Here is an 18986-nt window from a genome sequence, read left to right as displayed (position 1 = left end):
TCTTCTGACTATAATTTAAGGATCTTACACTGTAATACATAATGACAAGTGTTGAAAAATTATCTATTGCACAAACAATAACTACAATTTAAAAAGAAAAATACACACAATCCTATCCATTCATCAAACCATGTTCTCATATAGTTTCCAATTCTTTTCTTTTGTAATTTCTTGGTTATTGCCATCAGGATAGATACTTTTTTTTTTTTTTTTTTTTTTTTGGCTGCACTGCATGGCTTGCGGGATCTTAGTTCCCCAACCAAGGATCAAACCCGTGCCCCTTGTAATGAAAGCGTGGAGTCTTAACCACTGGACTGCCAGGAAAGTCCCAGACTTCTTTATATAATTTTAAATGATGGCTTGCTATGCCAATTAAGTTGATTTGCTGTAATTTAATAGCCCTCCATCCTTGGACATTGATGGTTTCCACCTTGTGTTATTAAAAATAGGCATACAATGAAGTGCTGTCCCACCTCCCAGTCACCCTCTGTCATCTAACTTCCAGTCCCATCTTGCCATTGAAACAGCGCTGGCCAGGATGAGCAGTGGTCCTCTTCCTGGTGAATGTCTTCTGTTGTTATCTTAGTTGAACTCCTCGAAGTTCCATGTTGGCTATTCTTCCCTTCTTGAAATTCATTCTTCTCTTGACTTTTTGGACACCTTGCACCAGAGGATTTTTTCCTTCCCCTCCTGGCAGTTCCTCTTTTATCTCTACTCTGAGGACTCAAGCTTGCCCCTTAAATATTGGCATTCCCAGGGATGGGTTCTATCCTTATTCTTCTTCTGCCTCAGTCTTCATCACTTCTCTGAAAAGTCTCTTTATCTCCCATGACTTCAGCTTTCTTGATACATTGGCGATTTCCAAATCTCTTCCTCCACCTCAAATCTCTCTACGCAAACACTCATCAATACCTGGCATATAGTAGATACTTGAGCGTCTCCACCTGGAGAACGCATAGTCCTCAAAACCCAATCAGTCCTTAATCGAATTCACCATCCTTCCTCAAGCCCCTCTCAACATCTGCTCCCACTCCTGTGTTTCCTATTTTGGCAAAAGGCACCGTCATCGACTTAGTTAAGCCAGAAACCTAAGAGTAACCGTAGACTTACTTCCCTCTTCCTTACCTCGCATCTGGTCAGGCAGGCACTCAGTCTGCTGATTACACTTCCTTAATTTCTCTTGAAGTGGCTCCTTTTGTCTAACTTCATAGCCGCATCATCTCTCACCTGCATTCCCACAAAAATTCATTTTTTTTTCTTTTTTTTTTTGCTGGTCTTGTCATTCTTACTGATGCCCCTCCCCACAACTGCCACCCAACTCATCCATCTTCCAAGAAGCTGACAGAGTGATCTTCATAAAATGCCAGTCTAATCCCTCTTCTATTGTGTCACAGTAGAACACTGCCCCTGCTTGTCTGGACAGCCTTACTTCCTGGTACCTCAAGAGCAAGCCCATGGTCTTCCTTCCTTGTTTCTCTACTTGTTATTTATTGCCTTCATCTGGAAAGTTCTTGCCCCTCTTTTTGTCTCACAAACTCATTCCTACCTGTCCTTTAGAATGTGTAAGCTACCTCATTTCTGGAAAGCCTTCCCTAAACTCCATACCCCTAGTCTGGTGAGGAACACCTCTCCTGAAAGCCCCCAGACTACCCTGAGTCTGCCAGGAATGTCAACACTTACGTCGTTTCTTATAATTTACTGATTGTCTACTACAATAAACTGACTCTCTGAGGATAGAGCCTAAGTCTTTTATGAGGGGGTTCAGACTTGACAGAAGGTGTTTGGTAATTACTTGTTGGATAGAAGGTCTTCAGAGAAAAAAATTCTAGGAGTGAGGTTCACATGTGCACGCCCACATATGAAAAATATGTACTACTATAACTTGTTTTTCCAAAGAGTTGTATTGATTTATACTGCCACCAGCAATGCTACTGTATTAATTGAATCACTTTTTTTCAACATCTGAGTCAGAACTATGTATTGTGCCAAAATATTTGTATTTCTACTGTAAAAGTATGTCATCATTTGGAGTAGTGTGATGCAATAGAACTTTCTGCAATGATGGAACTATTCTATATCTACACTGTCCAATGTAACCACTAGCCACATGTGGCTACTGATTGAGCACTGGAAATGTGACTAATGTGACTAAGAAACTGAATTTTTTGTTTCCTTTAATTTCAGTTAATTTTTAAAAATAAATTTATTTTATTTATTTATTTTTGGTTGCATTGGGTCTTCGTTGCTGTGCGCGGGCTTTCTCTACTTGCGGCGAGTGGGGGCTACTCTTTCTTGTGGTGCAGGGGCTTCTCATTGCAGTAGCTTCTCTAGTTGTGTAGCTCAGGCTCTAGGCGGTGGGCCTCAGCAGTTGTGGCACACAGGCTCAGTAGTTGTGGCTCGCGGGCTCTAGAGCGCAGGCTCAGTAGCTGTGGCGCACGGGGCTTAGTTGCTCCGCGGCACGTGGGATCTTCCCAGACCAGGGCTCAAACCCATGTCCCCTGCGTTGGCAGGCAGATTCTTAACCACTGCACCACCAGGGAAGCCCTAATTTTAGTTAATTTAAATGTATTCAATAGTCACATGTGGCAAGTGGTTATCATATTGGACTGTAGAACTCTAGAGAGAAAAAGGAAATCACTCAGCAGATATTATTGCTACATTCTGGGTTCCTTTGTTCCTCTTTAAATGCTTAGTGGTGTAAGCTCATGTCACTAAGGTGTGACCAGTTCACAAATGCTGCCATTGTTATTATTTGTCCGAACCGCCTAATTTGGGAAACATTTTTTAAAAATGGCTCTTTCATCAGGAGAGTAACACCTTACATCAGGAATACAGCCAAAACGTCTAATTCTGGAGACTTGAAGGAAAATGGGAAATGTTACTCACAGTGCTTTTTATTCAGAGGCAGGCACTTAGCCATTCCAAAGGAGGCCAGAAGCCTCACACTTTCGGAGAGGCATCTGCTGTACTTGTTTTTCCACATAAACTGCCAAACTTGTTTTGATTAGGCAGGAAGTGAAGCAACTTTTCAGGGAGAGAGCCCGGCATCTGTATCTTGTCAGCTGGTCAGATCAGACCTTTTACCTTTTACCTTCTTGTGAGTGTAGGCCGAGTTTCGCTTTTCAACTTAAGAGCAGGATGGGCCATACTTTTTTCTCTTACAACATGGTTTCCTTAAGATTTCAAATCCACCATTATATTTTTAATCAGTGTACCTGTTTTGATTCTCCAAATAATTTACATGCCCTTAAAATAAGGAAACGTTTATTTATCGTGCACAATTCTTTATACATAGAGGACTCTAAAACGAATAAATGTACCGAGTTGAATTCGATGAATCCTGCCTGATAAGCATTTGTGACCTACTTTTTTAAAGAAAGCCTTTGAAAAGCTGGTGATGGGAGAGGAGTTTTAATCGCTTTACTGGAGTTATTGGAAATGTGCCAAAGAGATAACCTGGAGTGTATTTTTCTCAAAAGTCGTGTTTTAAACGTAGGGGTACAGTGTGTGTGTGTGTGTGTGTGTGTGTGTGTGTGTCCTCTAGGCAGGACAGAAAAAACTTTTCGGTTTCTGCAAACCTCTCTCCAGAAAGGGTTCGTACAGGATGCGCACGCGACCTTGAGGGAAGAACCCGTGGACAAACAGGCCGCCCAGGGCTCGCTGCTACACGCAAACTTGCAGCGCTCCCCCGGCGGGCGCCCGGAGCCGGACCTGCTGCTCGCAGAGCTCGCCGCGGAGCGAACCATCAGGTCCGCCGGTGGGGGGGTTAGGTGTCGGGGCCGCGGGACGCTCTGTCCTCAGGATCCCCCTGCTGCTGCCGCCCTCCTTCGTCCCCGGCCGGGAGTCGCGCGTGACACGGCCCTCTGCGGGCCCCTCGAGGGTGCGGCGCCGGCGAACCCTCCCCCGGGTCGCGCGGGGGTGGTAGCGGCCCGTTTGAGAGTTTCCCGGGCCAGGCGGAGGGCGCAGAGGCGCTGCCTCGGGCCGGGGGCGGGCCGACGCCGCGACGAGTGGGGAGGGACAAAGGGGTGGGTTCCCGCGGGCCGGCACCTGGCTAAAACCCGGCTGCGGGTCGGAGGACTGACCTGCCGCCCAGAGGAGAAGGAGGAGGTGGAGCCGGGTCCTGGACCTGCGCGCCCACGCGGGACCCGCGCCTGAAGATGCCGGTGCGAGGAGACCGCGGGTTTCCACCCCGGCGGGAGATGTCAGGTTGGCTCCAAGTAAGTGCCCTCTTGCGTCCCGCTTGGTTGGGAGAAGGGTCGCGAGGACGGGGCATGGGAGCGCGTGGTGGGCTTCCCAGATCCCATTAGATGGGATTCTCCCATCCGGAGGTGGGGTTGAGGGCAGGGACTAGGTTTCACCGGAAAGGGGTGGTGGCTCGTGGCCTCCAGGGCTCCTGGACCCTTTTCTCTGTTCTCTAAAGTCACTTGGATTTCAGGTTAAGTCGGAAGTAGGGAAGACTGTCTTGAACTCTGTCTTGGATCGGTGCTACTTCGGAGGCATCTCGTTGTTCCTGTTGTGTCGCCTGCCCTATGCCTTTGTGTTTTCCTTCTCGGTTTCAAACCGCACTCTCTACTTGATGCAAAATTACAGGCGTGTGTGCGTGAGACAAACTGACAAGTCTCTGGAGACCAGAATCCTCTCTTTCCCTTTTAATCAGTTGCCTCTGCAATATAAGTAAAAGTTATTTGCAATAGGGAATGGATATGTACTCTGGTATTATCTTACCTGTCACCAGTTCCTTTTCTTTTGTGTCTTCATTTGTAGAGTTTCTGCTTTACACAGTAGTTTATTTTAAGTTATAAATAATCAGGGTTTTGACTGCAGGGTTTTAACATTCTTGAAATGTGGATGAACTTGGGAGGGAATACTCCAGGGCTTAGTAATGGAAAGGAATACAACCTCCCACCTCTATTTTAGCTTCAGTTCTTAGGCAGCGCTGCTTCCTTGGCAGCTGTCTGGCCTGAGTAATGGTTGTGGTTTCCCTGCAGTTCCCAGCGTAGACTCATCCCATCCTAGAAATTGCCCTCCCTCCCCCCCTCCCTCCTCCCTCCTCCCTCCCCCCTCCCTCCCTCCCTCAGCTAGGGGAATCTCAGCAGAGAAGAGGCCCTTTTCCTCAGATCTCTAGGTGGTCTGAGCTGGGTGCGCTGACAGTCACCTTGGGAGAACAGGTCCACCTGTGTCAGGATTATTCCTGGGAGACACAGTCTACATGCAAACCTTGGAAGTGGACCATTTTCATTTTAAGTGAGGAGTTACTAGTAGTGATTGCATTTGTGGCAAAGTGCCATTTAATATCTTGCCTGAGAGAATGAAATATGGTTATTCAATAAATTTTCATGAACAACTTCACTTCAGTGTGGGGAATACAAATGTTAAGAGTGTGCCTCTACCACACCGTCTTGTTGGGGAAGAATGCAAATAATTAAGACTCTGATGCATTCCAATTAGAAGCATGAACGGGATGCTGTAGTTTCCCCTCTCCGGGGAGACTAGAGAAGGAGGGTGCTTTAGTAAGTCAACAGTGGCTTTTGAGGTGTTTTTTGAGCTTTTTCAGAGCTGCTGTCAGATTGATGAAGGGAGATTGTTTTCCCCCTGAGTTGCTGCTGCAGCTTTTTCAGGACCACACAGCTGATAACTTAATGAGCACCCACTTGTGCCGGTCCACTGTGAGCAGGTGGGGTACAAGATAAGCAAGACTCAACTTCTGCTGTCAAGAGTCTGTTCGATCTGAAAAGTTTAGATGTTTTTTAAGACTCTGCAAACTCTCTCTGCTGGGATACCTGCGGCTTACGGAGGGAGTATGCGATACAGATGCACACTCTGCAATACAGAAATGCAACAAAGTGTGGGTTTGTTCCATGCACACTCCCTTCAGGGTTTCTTTTTGGGAAGAAAGTTTGCCTTTGAACAGATACCTTACAGGGTAAGCCAGTCTAGAAAATGGGGCTAATAACACATCTCATAAGACGAGGACTGAGTGAAATGACATAGGGTGCCTGGCTAGTGGATGCTAAGTAGACAGTAGCTAGTAGTCATCCCTCAGTATCCTGGGATGGGGGGGAGAATGGTTCTGGGACCCCCCTCGGATACCAAAATCCAAGGATGCTCAAAGCCCTTTATATAAAATGGTGTAGTATTTTCCTATAACCTAAGGGCATCCTCTTGTACACTTTAAATCCTCTCTAGGTTACTTACAGTACCGGATACAATGGAAATATTATAGAAATAGTTGTAAATACAATGTAAATGCTGTGTAAATAGTTGCCGGTGTGTGGCCAATTCAAGTTTTGCTTTTAGGAACTTTCTGGAATTTTTTTCCTCCACTGTATATTTTTGATCCACAGTTGGTTGAATCCTTGCATATGGAGGGCCAACTGTAATAAGAACCAAAACAGGTGCTGAAAACTCTTAAGTGCTGGGCTCTGGGTTACTAAGCACAAAAAGGAGGTACCAGGTATGTTAGGGCAGTTGCTGAGGGAAAGAGCAAGAGATGCGCACACTCTCTTGAAAGGCTTTAAATGCCAGGAAGAGAACTTTAAGAAAAAGAAAAAGTCCCAGAAATCCCTAATGTATTAATGACTTGACTTTTCCTATAAAGAAGTGAACCAGTTTCCCAGTAAACAGGGCTACCCCCCACACCCTACACAGGGAATATTACTCTTTTGGGGGCTCTCATATGCATAAGACCCAAAATTTTTTAGCATCACCCCCTGGGGAATTCCATTTGCAAGGGTTTCTGCCTACATTTGTTTAACTTTTAATCTGATTCTTTGTACATTGACAAAAGGTCACAGCCAGACATTGCTCTTATGCTGGAGAAGTGCCTGGGAATTCGAGGGAAATGATAAAATCCCTCCAGTGACTTTTTTTTTTTTTTTTTTTTGCGGTACATGGGCCTCTCACTGTTGTGGCCTCTCCCGTTGCGGAGCACAGGCTCCGGATGCGCAGGCTCAGCGGCCATGGCTCACGGGCCCAGCCACTCCGCGGCATGTGGGATCCTCCCGGACCAGGGCATGAACCCGTGTCCCCTGCATCGGCAGGCAGACTCCCAACCACTGCACCACCAGGGAATCCCCCTACAGTGACTTTTGAGCTTAGCAAGGTTTTCTCTTCTGAAGGCTTTCTTTTTAGGAGACAGAAAAGTTTTTGAAACTAGGCGGGGCCACTGTAGTCCTGTGTACTGTCATATGTTCCGTAGTTAAAAGTTATGCAGATTTGGCTGGGGTGTGGCATGAGGTGTGGGAGGGGCTGGTGGGGTGAAGATTCAGGAAGGGTTAGTAATCATGCTGAAACTTTCAACATACCTCTACCAAGAATATGAGCCATCCGGGAATTCCTTGCCTAATCCCTAAAACAAATCCCATTGAGGAGCTGTGGCTGCAGATTAGTTTATCGAGGTTGAGAGCTGACACCCTATCAAATGCCTCATTGGTCAGACTCTAAGCAGTAATGGGGGCCAACAAGTGCTGGCTGGAATGGCCTTGGACCAGCCAGCCTTGGTATTGAGAGGCATTTTCCATTGAAAATTGGGTGGGTGCGGCAGAATGATTATCTCATGTGTTTTACTGAGTTGTTTCTTCATCCTAAATCCAAGGGGCAGGGTCAGAAACATACAGTCAGACAGAAGTCAGATTCAACACCTATTTAGTGGGTTAAAAACTTTGATGTTTTACATGGACTTTTTTTTTTTTTAATTTATTCATTTATTTATTTTTGGCTGTGTTGGATCTTTGTTGCTACGCATGGGCTTTCTCTAGTTGTGGTGAGCGGGGGCTATTCTTCACTGGGCTGCATGGACTTCTCATCGTGGTGGCTTCTCTTGTTGCAGAGCACAGGCTCTAGGCACGTGGACTTCAGTAGTTGTGGTGCGCAGGCTCAGTAGTTGCGGCATGTGGGCTCTAGAGCAGAGGCTCAATAGTTGTGGTGTACGGGCTTACTTGCTTCGCGGCATGTGGGATCCTCCCGGATGAGGGCTCGAACCTGTGTCCCCTGCATTGGCAGGTGGATTCTTAACCACTGTGCCACCAGGGAAATCCCTACATGGGCTTTTTTAAGGTTAAAAAAGAAACGTTCCCTAAAACGATTTAGAACCTACTTCGTCCCCACAAGAATTTTTATGACGACCCTTGTGAGAGAAAGCTCATATAGCTAGCAAATTTATGAGGGTCTGAGGTGGCATTCCCATTAAAAACTTTGCAAAACCTGTATAACAGCAATGGAGAAAAGTTATCAGGCACTCAGTCCTAACATCCGGTATTGGCAATAGCTAGTTCCAGGTTTGAAGGTTACCTAGGAAAGCAGTCGATTAACTTTGTACACTGCCTATGGCGCCGTGTGAGGAAGAGAGTTCTGAGTTGGAAAGTACCTGCTTCCGCTTTTGCAGCTTGATTAGAAAATGCCCTTCTTGGAACTTAGCATCTGACTGCTAGAGCCTGGGCAGGCCTGCATGGGCCTTCCCATGACGGTGACTGTTTCATTCGGGTTTTTTAAGGGGGCTCGCGCCTCCATCATCCAAAGCTGTGTCAGTCTCGATAACCTGTGAACTCAAAAGGGAGACTCAGGACTGTCATATTGAAAAAATGCCTATTAAATTAAACATTTTCTCTGCCTTATTTGCTGCCTTCAAAACAGTGTTGTTTCCAAAGTGTGCTGTGCAGACAGATTTACAGGTGGCACAGGGAGGGACGTAGCCCATTCTTTAATTACTGTGCATGACCCTTGTAGTTCAGGACTAAAAAACATAAAGCCGGTCACCAAACTCATTTATTTCATGGATAGATTGCTTAGAATGAGGCAAAAATAAGTATGAAATAAAACGGTGAGTTCGACTTAAGAAAAATAGTAAATTATCAGGATGAGTGGTATGAGAATAAGGCCAAAACTGTGAAGACAGCCCTTGAAATCTGAGATTTGGAAAATACTCTTAAAATACGAGCGTGACGCTTAGGTATGGAGAGCTAGGTGTACCTCAACCACACCTTAAGGAAAGTCGGACACAGAATGGCCCAGAAAAGCCAGGAAAGTTGAATTTGATGGACTTTGTGTCTTAATATGTGCATCTTGCTCTTGTCCACCCAGTTCTCTTTTCTGTTGCTGCAGACAGTGTATTCGTGAAGCTATTTAATGTCTTCCCTAAGTCTCATTTCTTTCTTTGCTTCCCGCAAGCCATTCTGCAATTTTAAGGTCTGTTGGTGTGACATTTGTGGTAGAATAGAGTGAAAAGGGGGAAATGCTTTGGCACTCCTGGGGGACATCACTCTGTTACCAAGCGTATCTCAGTCACCATCCGTCAGTGCCTAAGAATACAGAGACCCAGGCAGCCTCACATGTAATGCATCTAACTCTAAAAATGGAGCTTTTATTGGGTCTGCAGAATAGGCTTTAACAAGGATTGTTGTAGGAATTGGAAGTCTTGAGGTAGGAAAAAAGAAACCCTGCCGTGACCTGGAGAAATGAGCAATTGAAGTTCATGTTCATGATAGGTGAATAAAACCACAATAGAAAACACTTTGCTTCAGTCAGCAGAATCCCTAATTGTATGTGTGTGCATACTCTTTATGAGAAGTCCTAGGCTTTCAATTAGTAACTTTAGTCATTTAAAATCACTACAGATATTTGTTTAGTGCCCCTGCCAGATGGTTAAAGTTAAATCAGGTCTTTAACCTTAAAAACATAATGCAGGGCTTCCCTGGTGGCGCAGTGGTTGGGAGTCCGCCTGCCGATTCAGGGGACATGGGTTCGTGCCCCAGTCCGGGAAGATCCCACATGCCGCGGAGCGGCTGGGCCCGTGAGCTATGGCCGCTGAGCCTGCGCGTCCGGAGCCTGTGCTCTGCAATGGGAGAGGCCACAACAGTGAGAGGCCCGCGTACCGCAAAAAAAAAAAAAAAAAAAAAAAAACACATAATGCAGCTTTTCTTAGTCACTTATACACCATTGTGTGTTGCAAACCATAGCAGTATAAATTTCTGTAATAATGAATGTTTATTTTTACTTTCAAACTAAATATTTAGCCTGATTAGAATATTCATAGATTAGAGGTTCTATTTGTGTTTCTCTTTCCCCATCATTGTGTGTGAGTGTTGAGGGGTTGGAGAGTTTGGAGGGTGGCAGGAACGGTAGTAGTGGTGAAAGACCCTTGATAGATCCTTTGAGAGTAAAATATTTGTTGGGTGTTACATAGGAAGCTCTACTGACCCCAGAATTTCAAATTATACCATTAATTATGGCAAAGACTTCATGTCACATCCTTGAACACAAATGTTTACTGAATTTTACCCATATGCATATGTAAACATGGATTTCAGAGTTAATATGATAATTATTATTTGTATTGTAGACTTTACTCAGCCATATGAAATATATACATTATGTTCACAAGAGAAAATGACATCATCTTTGAAAACTAATTATAGTATGCTTCATCTGACACCCGATATAAGCAAGGGACTAAATATATAGCTATATATTTATAGTTAGTGACAATATAGTTAGTGACAAGTCAGAGGCATTTAGAAAGAATATATGTAATACATTGTGGGAGAGAATTATTGGGATAGTTTGCTGGTCGGTAAGAGTTATTAGGCTGTAATTAATAGATAATGATTAGAATCCAGTTGTATCTTTGCCATTGTATGTGTTAGAAAAACCTTTGATAGAGATGAGAGGACACTGCAGATACTCTAGACTTTGTCACTTAGTTGAAGGTGAACCAGGGAAATAATGCATTCTAGTCATCAGTAGGATTTACTGACCTTCTCTTCTAAGACTTGTAGCTTCTTGGAGCTTTGTTCTTCGGAGGAGGAAATAATGTTCCAAGTGTAGCTGTTTGTTTCCATTCGCTGAGAGCCATTTCTTATAAGGGAAGTGTTCCAAGTCCTAGGCTGTGGGGTTCCTTCTCTGCCTCCTCTTGCCCGGAGCACCTGAGAGCCTGGGTGGCGGGGAGAAGGGGTGATGTACCTGTGTGAGACAAGTAGCCCATTCTCAATCCTAGGAAGGCTGTTGCCAAACATATCTAGCAAAGCAGAATGAAATTCTTTGAAGGAGTTAGTATTAGCAAAGCTCGTCCGGACTTCCCTGGTGGCGCAGTGGTTAAGAATCCACCTGCCAATGCAGGGGACACGGGTTCGAGCCCTGATCCGGGAAGATCCCACATGCCGTGGAGCAACTAGGCCTGTGCGCCGTAACTACTGAGCCTGCACTATAGAGCCCACGAGCCATAACTACTGAAGCCCACGCGTCTAGAGCCCGTGCTCCGCAACAAGAGAAGCCACCGCAATGAGAAGCTCACGCATTGCAATGAAGAGTAGCCCCCGCTCCCCGCAGCTAGAGAAAGCCTGCGCACAGCAACGAAGACCCAACGCAGCCAGAAATAAATAAAAGTAACAATTTAAAAAACCCGATCTTTAAAAAAAACAAAAAACAAAAAACTCGTCATTTTTGCTTTTGAAAGGAATGAATAGTTTAGAAGAAACTTCCTGGTGAGCTCATTTTTAGAAGTCCAGTTTCTCCCTTACCCTTCTTCACTCGGGCTGAATCATTTGCCTCCTGGCCTGTGACAGGTTAGCGTGCACATGCCAGTGTTTATTCGAGCCCTTATCACATCTGCCACATGCCAGTCATTTCCCGTCAGCCGTGAGCCCCTCCCTGGTCTGAGTCATCTTGGTCACCCCAGAAGCTGACAGGGCACTGAGCACATGCACTAAGTGTTGACCACATTGTACTGACTTGATCAGAAGGCTTGTTGCATAAACTAGCAAGAATTGAAGACATCGAGAACTTAGAAAAGTGGATTCCTGACATTGATATAGTGAGTGGATGGTAGTTTGTCCATAAGAAAAAAAAAGGTGTAGAATTTTATACAGACCCTTTCTTTAATGGTGTATAAGCTGTTCTATGAATTAGCTTGGTGACTTGAGCTAAGGCGTGTAATTCTAGTTCTCAGTTTCTTTATAGGGAAATGAATAATTATATTTGATCAACTCTGAAGTCTTTTACAGTGCTTAAGATTCTGAGTGTTTGGTATAAAGCCTAGAGAATATTCTAGGTAATTTCTGTTGGTTCATGCCATCTTTAAGTGCTTCCACACTCCTTCAACAACTTGTGTGTGTGTTTTCTTTCTCTCTGTTTTCTCTTTTGAGAAGAGAGCCAATGCATTCTCTCTGCAAAGCAACTTCCAAAGAGTGGCTGTCTTGTTTAGCTCATGAAGTGATGGAAAGATCTATTATTCAGTTGCAGCTTAAATAATGTACCAGCTCAGTGGGTGCTGAATTCTCTTCCTCACTCTGCAACCCCAAGCCAGCAACTGCAGCCATCTCCCAGGGCTTCCTGAGAATCGTTCTTTCTCCTTCCTCTTTCCCTCCATCCTTCCTAGTAAAAGCTGCATCCTGGGAGCCTCCAGCACCCCTCCTTTCCCCATGGACTCCTCTCCCAGGGACCGCATTGCCTGTAACACGAGCACGGAAGGTAAGGCAGGCCTGCCACTGGGAAGCCTTTCTGATTTGTTCTTCACAAATGCGCTGAAGACGGGCCTCCTGGTGACTGTCGCAAGACCTCATTCACTGTTACTGACTGATGTGAAGTCACTCGCCAGCAGCCGTGTTTCAGGGTTACCTCAGGCACATCAAAGCTTTTCTGCCTAAGTTCAGGGAGAGCACTTCGCCTGCCTCGGCCCGGTCTGTTTAGTGTCTGGGTGAGTTTTGAGAGGGGAGAGAGATTTGTGGCATCTCAGACACCCATTGAAATTTTCCAGAAATGGAACTGGAAACATTCGTGCTTTTCCTTCTGGCGTTATTGTTAAGTGTCTAAAAACAGTCAGGTGGCGACACATTGCAATGAAGAGGCAACGAGTTCATTTTGAACATCGGTGGCCTTCTTTCTAGCAGAACCTAATTTGGATTTTAATCAAAGGTCTGGGAGAAGTATTTGGTCTGCTTATACTGCTTAAGCGCACAGTTTGCAGATGTCTTTACTCAAGAGTCAGGAAGAGGCAGGAAAGGTAGACTCAATTTACCAAAGAACTGAGGTGAAAAACATTTGCCTGAAACTGAGAAAAATTTTCCTATGGGAACAGTGGTATCCTGGGTCTGTCCTCCAAAGCCTGCTTACTCACAATGGAGCTTTTTCTATATTATTATTTTTAATTTTTAAATTGAAGTATAATTTACAGGCAGTAAAATGTGCAACTCTCAAGTGGAGAGCTTGATTTTTTTTATTGTAGTAAAACACAATAAGATCCACTATTTTAACCATTTTTTTTTCTTTTAACGTCTTTATTGGAGTATAATTGCTTTACAATGGTGTGTTGGTTTCTGCTGTATAACAAAGTGAATCAGCTATACGCGTACGTGTATCCCCCATCCCCTCCCTCCCAACCTTATTTTAACCATTCTAAGTGTGCCCTCAGTGGCATTTCATTGTGGCAATTAATTGCAGCCACCACCACTATCCAGTCGCAGAGCCAGATGAACTTTTACGTGAATGTATTCACCTGTGTGATTACCACCTAGATCAAAAAATAGAACTTTCCATCACGCCAGAAGGTGCTCTCGTCACTTTTCCGACTGTTCACCACCCCACCCACAAGGGTACCTCTCTCCTGCCATCTCTCACCATCCTATAGCCTTGCTTCACCTTGAGAGGATCTGTATAAGTGAAATCAGCATTTGGTGTCTGGTTTCTTTCCTCAGAGTAACCTTTGTGTTGTTATACAATTCAGTACTTTTCTTTTATTGCTGAGTAGTAAATACTCCGTTTGTATGAATTTACCAGTTTTGTTTATCCATTCTTTTGTTGACGGATATTTGGGTTGTAGTCAGGTTTTTGTTTTGTTTCTGTTATGGATGAAGCTGCTATGAAAATCACCTATAGCTTGTTCTGTGGGCTTACGCACCCATTTCTTTTGTGTAAATTCCTAGGAGTAGAATTGCTGGATCATGGGTTGGAGATAGGCTTACCTTTCACTCTGTGTTTAACTTTCATTTTGTGATGTTGAAGTCAGGCAGACCTGGGTGTGAATTCTTCTTGTCCTGCCGCTTACTTGCTTGGCCTTAGGCAATTTACTTCTCTCAGGTTCGGTTTTCTCAGCTGTGAAATGGACATTACAGACCCTCTGGGTCAGGGTTCCGTGAAGAAAACAGACGTCATTCTAGCTAGTTCAAGGAGAATGAAACTTAATGGAGAGAATTAGGTGCCTACAGAGCAGAAGGGCCCATTGCTAGTCTCTGATTTGCCCCCTAGAAAGTTAGAAAGCTGCCGCTGCCCTGAGCCAGGACCTCCAAACAACCCTGTTACCGTCTCAGCCTCTGTAGCCCAGAGGAGGCTGAAATGATAGGGAGCTTGGAGGTAGCTGCAAAGCTCAGGTCTGGGAAATCAGTGTTTGCCTATGACTGCTGCTACAGGAAAATGAAAACAAATGGCATCTGCTTCCCTTCATCCTTTTAGATCTTAAATAAATACTTGCACCTCATTGGTACCCTGTTGGCAAAGGGATTGGGGGCTTCTGGTCTCTGGGACTAGGGGAAGCTGAGTGCCAGCAAACAAAAGGCATAGATGCCTCCTGGGGTTGCAGTGGCAATTTAATGGCAGTGGTTATAATTTACTTGTATCATCATTATTACTGAGGACTGCTTTCTATAATTCGTGTTCAGAATTATAGAAATCAGTCCTTTGAGTTTATAATCACCTGCTGGAGTGTGGATGCTACCATAAGTCCTACCTGTCACATAAGGTATTGTTTCTCTGAAGGGCCTCAGATTCTCAACTGCTCTGTGATTCTTGGTACTTTTCTGTATGAGTAAGCTTGAGAAATTATAGTTTGCTAGCCTACAAGTTAATACAGACTGAGAAGTGACTTGATTCTAAGAGCTGCTGCTTTTACGTATAACTTTATGAAACTTAATGAGTATTTTCTTTTTGAAGTCATTTTGATTTATTTGTTTTTATTTTAATTTTTAAAAAATTTTATTGAGGGCTTCCCTGGTGGCGCAGTGGTTGAGAGCCCGCCTGCCGATGCAGGGGACACGGGTTCGTGCCCCGGTCCGGGAGGGTCCCACATGCCGCGGAGCAGCTGGTCCCGTGAGCCATGGCCGCTGAGCCTGCGCGTCCGGAGCCTGTGCTCCGCAACGGGAGAGGCCACAACAGTGAGAGGCCCGCGTACCGCCAAAAAAAAAAAAAAAAAGTTGATTTACAATGTTGTGTGAGTTTCAGGTGTACAGCAAGGTGATTCTGTTATACATATATATAAATATATATACTCTTTTTTAATATTCTCTTCCTTATAGGTTATTATAAGATATTGAGTGTTCCCTGTGCTATACAGTTGGTTATCTGTTTTATATATAGTAGTGTGTATGTTTTAATCCCAAACTCCTAATTTATCCCTCCCCTGATTTGTTAGTTTTTAATAAAGTAAAAGGTGATATATAAATCCGGTTTATAGATGGGCTGAAGAGAATGTCCCCTTTTCCTCCCTCTGTCTTCTTTATCTTTTGACAAGTTAAATGGTAAGAGATTCAATCTTTATCCTATTTTGTGCCTCAAATCTCATGCTGACAGCACGTTCTAGTCTACCAAAACATTGGCAATAGTGTCTGTCCTACTTCTACTTATTTGTGAAGTACGAGCCGTAACGTATTGTTCTTGAAACATTTAAAAATATAGCCTCAATTTTGGCAAAATCCTCCCTATAATGCTGTCTCATGTGGAAAGAACTGAGTTTTTCTTATTTTAGAATGTCTGTGAATCTTCTCTCTCACTCGAATAATTTTCCCTATGACCCTGACTGATTAGGGACCTTACTATTATTGCTTTCAGGAAAGTAGCTAGAAGCAGACTGGCCAAGCAATTTATTGATTAATATTTTATTTTAGGCTTCTATCTACAGTGCTACTTCTGAAGACTCCTTTCAGAGAAATTTGAAGCGATAAGGAAAGCATATATTCTAAGGGCCAAGATAAGCATGAACAGTAACTTCATTTCAGCCACTTGTTTAGCAGTTAGAGTGAGCTGGTTCTGTGCGAAGCTTGCTTAAATTTGAATGTGCTAGAAATATATTGACAGAATCTCCTGTTTTATCTCTTTTTCGCCAGACTTATCCAGTCGGCCAGGACTAACAATGGATGTCCAAACAGTTTACAGTGGCTAATACAATGCACAAAGGTTTTCTTTGTTTGGAGAGTGGAAAATAGAGCTGAAGGGGAGCTTCTTAAGGGCACTGACCTAATTCACTCCTTCAACAAAAATGATTGGTTATAAACGTGTAGGTATTTCTGATCCAGGTGCCTATAAATATTTCAGCTAGTAGTGTTACAGCCTGAGGAAGGGCCGTGTGGTGCTGCTTTGTGTATTTTTGTAAAATAGCTTTATTTTTATTTGACAATATCCTTTAAAATTAAGGAAAAAAAAAAAAGTCAAGTTCTGGCATGAGCTGATATTCCACAGAAGCTAGGGAATTAAGAAAGGCTGCTGGCATTGCATCATCACCCTCCTCAGTCCTTGAAACCTCATATTTGGGGACTGGTTAGTCATCTGCTTTTTAAAGATAAAGTTCTCTGTGGGCCATTCCTCTATAAAATGTGCGGAAACAGAGCTTGGTTAAAATTAAAATTAGTTCGGGCATTGCTAAATTTTCTGAATTTCTTAAATTTCGTGGTTGTGATTTACTTTGTCCAGAAATCATACGTCGGTGATGGTTTTGCTGTTTATTACCACAGAATATTTGCAGGCAGTATGCACTGTCTTAAAGAATCTCTCTCACTTATTAATAGAACAGGGGCCAAGGAGAGTACACGTCACTGGGCGGGGGTGGGGCGAGGAAGCTCACTTGGCTTTAGCGTAGTAATAAGCTCCAAGGAACAATGGCATTGTTGTTCTCAGTTGTCTTTGAGTATGATTGGATGATCACATATAAATGTTGGCCTGATTGGATTATATCCCAGTAATGAACTGTCCTGAGAAAACAGCAGTCACATATCACTCCAGTCACCAGATTTGTCCTTTTGGCTTTATATACGGGATAGTGATTTATGCAGCCAAGTGCCCTGGCAACTGGGGTGCTGTCACGTCCGTCTGTCCGTCTCTTTCATCTCTTCCAACTTGGGTATGTTGGCTCTATTTGTGTAGTCTGCTACATTGGATAGGTTATTATCTTCCTGAGAAGCCACATAAGCTTTTTGATTGGGTTGAGCTTAGTCAAAACGAATGCTTGGAAAACAGTGAACGGCCAAAAAAAAAAAGTCCTCAATTAGATGTAAACTTCAGTGCGTGTGTTTATCCTTTCGGAAGAGCAGTGTGTTTTTCAGGAGGCCTGGATTCTGCCTAGTGTTGAGAGGAGGGTCACTTTTAATGTGGGGGGTTGATTGTGAGTTCTCAAGGGCAGGTCTGATTCTTGGCATTACCAGTCCAGGCATAGAATAGTTACTCATTAAATGAAGGAAGGTGAAAGGAAGAGAATGGAGATGGTAAGTCCTAAAATACTGAAACGAGATTGGCCTGGGTATGTTTTCTCTTGCCTTGCTGTGTTTCCCCCCACCTGCCCCTCCCCCAAAACAGCACTTTGTAGGTAGCTTGGAGACTGTTTGAAGCTGCAATATTCCATTCCATTATTGGACCAACAAATGTAAAATATGCATTAATGGAGTTTGTAGAAGGGCTCTGAAGCTGTGTCCTTGATTTTTGCAAATAGGGGTGTGTTGGGGGTCGGCTCACTCAGCTCAGTTCCCAAGTGTCCATCAGAACTCCTGATGTCTCTGTAAAATGCCTGATTGTGAGGGGGCCCAGGACACAAAGTAAGATGCAGTCAGACCTTTCTGTAGTGAAGTGGTTGATGCAGTGTTAGACCCTTGGTACAGATCTCACTGAATCCTCCCAACCAATTGGGGGTAGGTGTTAAAACCCGACTTTTTTTTTTTTTTTTTTGCGCGGGCCTCTAACTGTGTGGCCTCTCCCGTTGCGGAGCACAGGCTCCGGACGCGCAGGCTCAGCGGCCATGGCTCACGGGCCCAGCTGCTCCGCAGCATGTGGGATCTTCCCGGACCAGGGCACAAACCCGCGTCCCCCGCATCGGCAGGCGGACTCTCAACCACTGCGCCACCAGGGAAGCCCCTAAAACCCGATTTTATAGGTGAGGACACCGAGGCTCAGAAATGTTAAGTAACTCGTCCAGCATCACATAGTTTGTACGACAGGGAGGGAATTTGAGCCAAGGTCCCTTTAATTTGAAACCTATAGGTGCTTTCAACTTCCAGCCTCTGCTTTTCAGAATCATATGAGCAGAGAAATAAGAGGGAGAAGCTAACGGCCCTCTGTTGATTTGAAGGATTTTACACATTATCACTGAAAGTATACAGAAATTTTTCCTTCAGGGAATCATGAGTCACAATGAAATATCAGTGTTTTTAAGAGATGTTTTCATTCTTCAGTGACCCATGTGTGTCCATTACCGTAGGATGCCCCAAAGACGCTAAGGTGTGTAAGACACAGCTTTATGGGGAAGTAGATTTCATAGACAACTAGTTAAAATCATAATTTTGTTATAGAAATATTAAGACTGTCTTGTCAAGTGAGAGAGAGTCCACTGTCTTCAAATCCACAGCCTCTAGTTAGAAATGACTGTGTAATCCCATCCCACAGAAAACAACAATTGTAATTAATGTCAAGAAAAACTGGTTGTGGCTACAAAGCGTCTGGTCTGGATTGTGGAATTCGAAAGAATGTTCATCTTTGATGTGCTGTGTTTGTGAACTTGCCTGTTAAGGATCAGAATTCCATCAGGAGTTTCATCAGGGTCAAAGTACATCTTTTAAAAAAACACCGAGAGGTGTAGGTTACCAGGCACTCACACTTTAGTGGGAAGTAAGTCATCTTTTTCTGATATCTAGCTGAGACTGAAAGCATTGATACAGTGAGAGTTTGGGTTGGGGGTAAAGGTAGAGAGGGAATTTGGGAGCCAGAACATTTTGCTGATGGAGCAGACGTTGTGTGTTGGGAGT

At 44.1% G+C, this 18986-nt stretch overlaps 1 long non-coding RNA gene across 3 annotated transcripts; it reads right to left on the bottom strand.

Annotated features, from left to right (window-relative positions):
- Positions 1–7938: 7938 nt before the first annotated feature.
- LOC113620074 (uncharacterized) lies at positions 7939–12074 on the bottom strand. Of its 3 annotated transcripts, none has more exons than XR_003432648.1 (3): positions 11514–12070; positions 10752–10956; positions 7939–7989 (listed from the first exon to the last, which is right to left on the bottom strand). It is a non-coding gene; the product is annotated as an uncharacterized LOC113620074 (long non-coding RNA). The 3 variants fall into 3 exon arrangements; XR_003432649.1 differs by having other exon boundaries at positions 10752–10927; positions 11514–12068; XR_003432650.1 differs by lacking the exon at positions 7939–7989 and adding an exon at positions 8058–8536 and having other exon boundaries at positions 11514–12074.
- Positions 12075–18986: the final 6912 nt, after the last annotated feature.

The sequence above is a fragment of the Aethalodelphis obliquidens genome, unplaced genomic scaffold, assembly GCF_003676395.1.
Source record: "Aethalodelphis obliquidens isolate GAN/ISIS:26980383/991018 unplaced genomic scaffold, ASM367639v1 scaffold7, whole genome shotgun sequence".
NCBI classification, from domain to species: domain Eukaryota; kingdom Metazoa; phylum Chordata; class Mammalia; order Artiodactyla; family Delphinidae; genus Aethalodelphis; species Aethalodelphis obliquidens.
The sequence above is the reverse complement of the archived record's forward strand: the minus strand, read 5'-3'. Positions and strand labels throughout refer to the sequence as shown.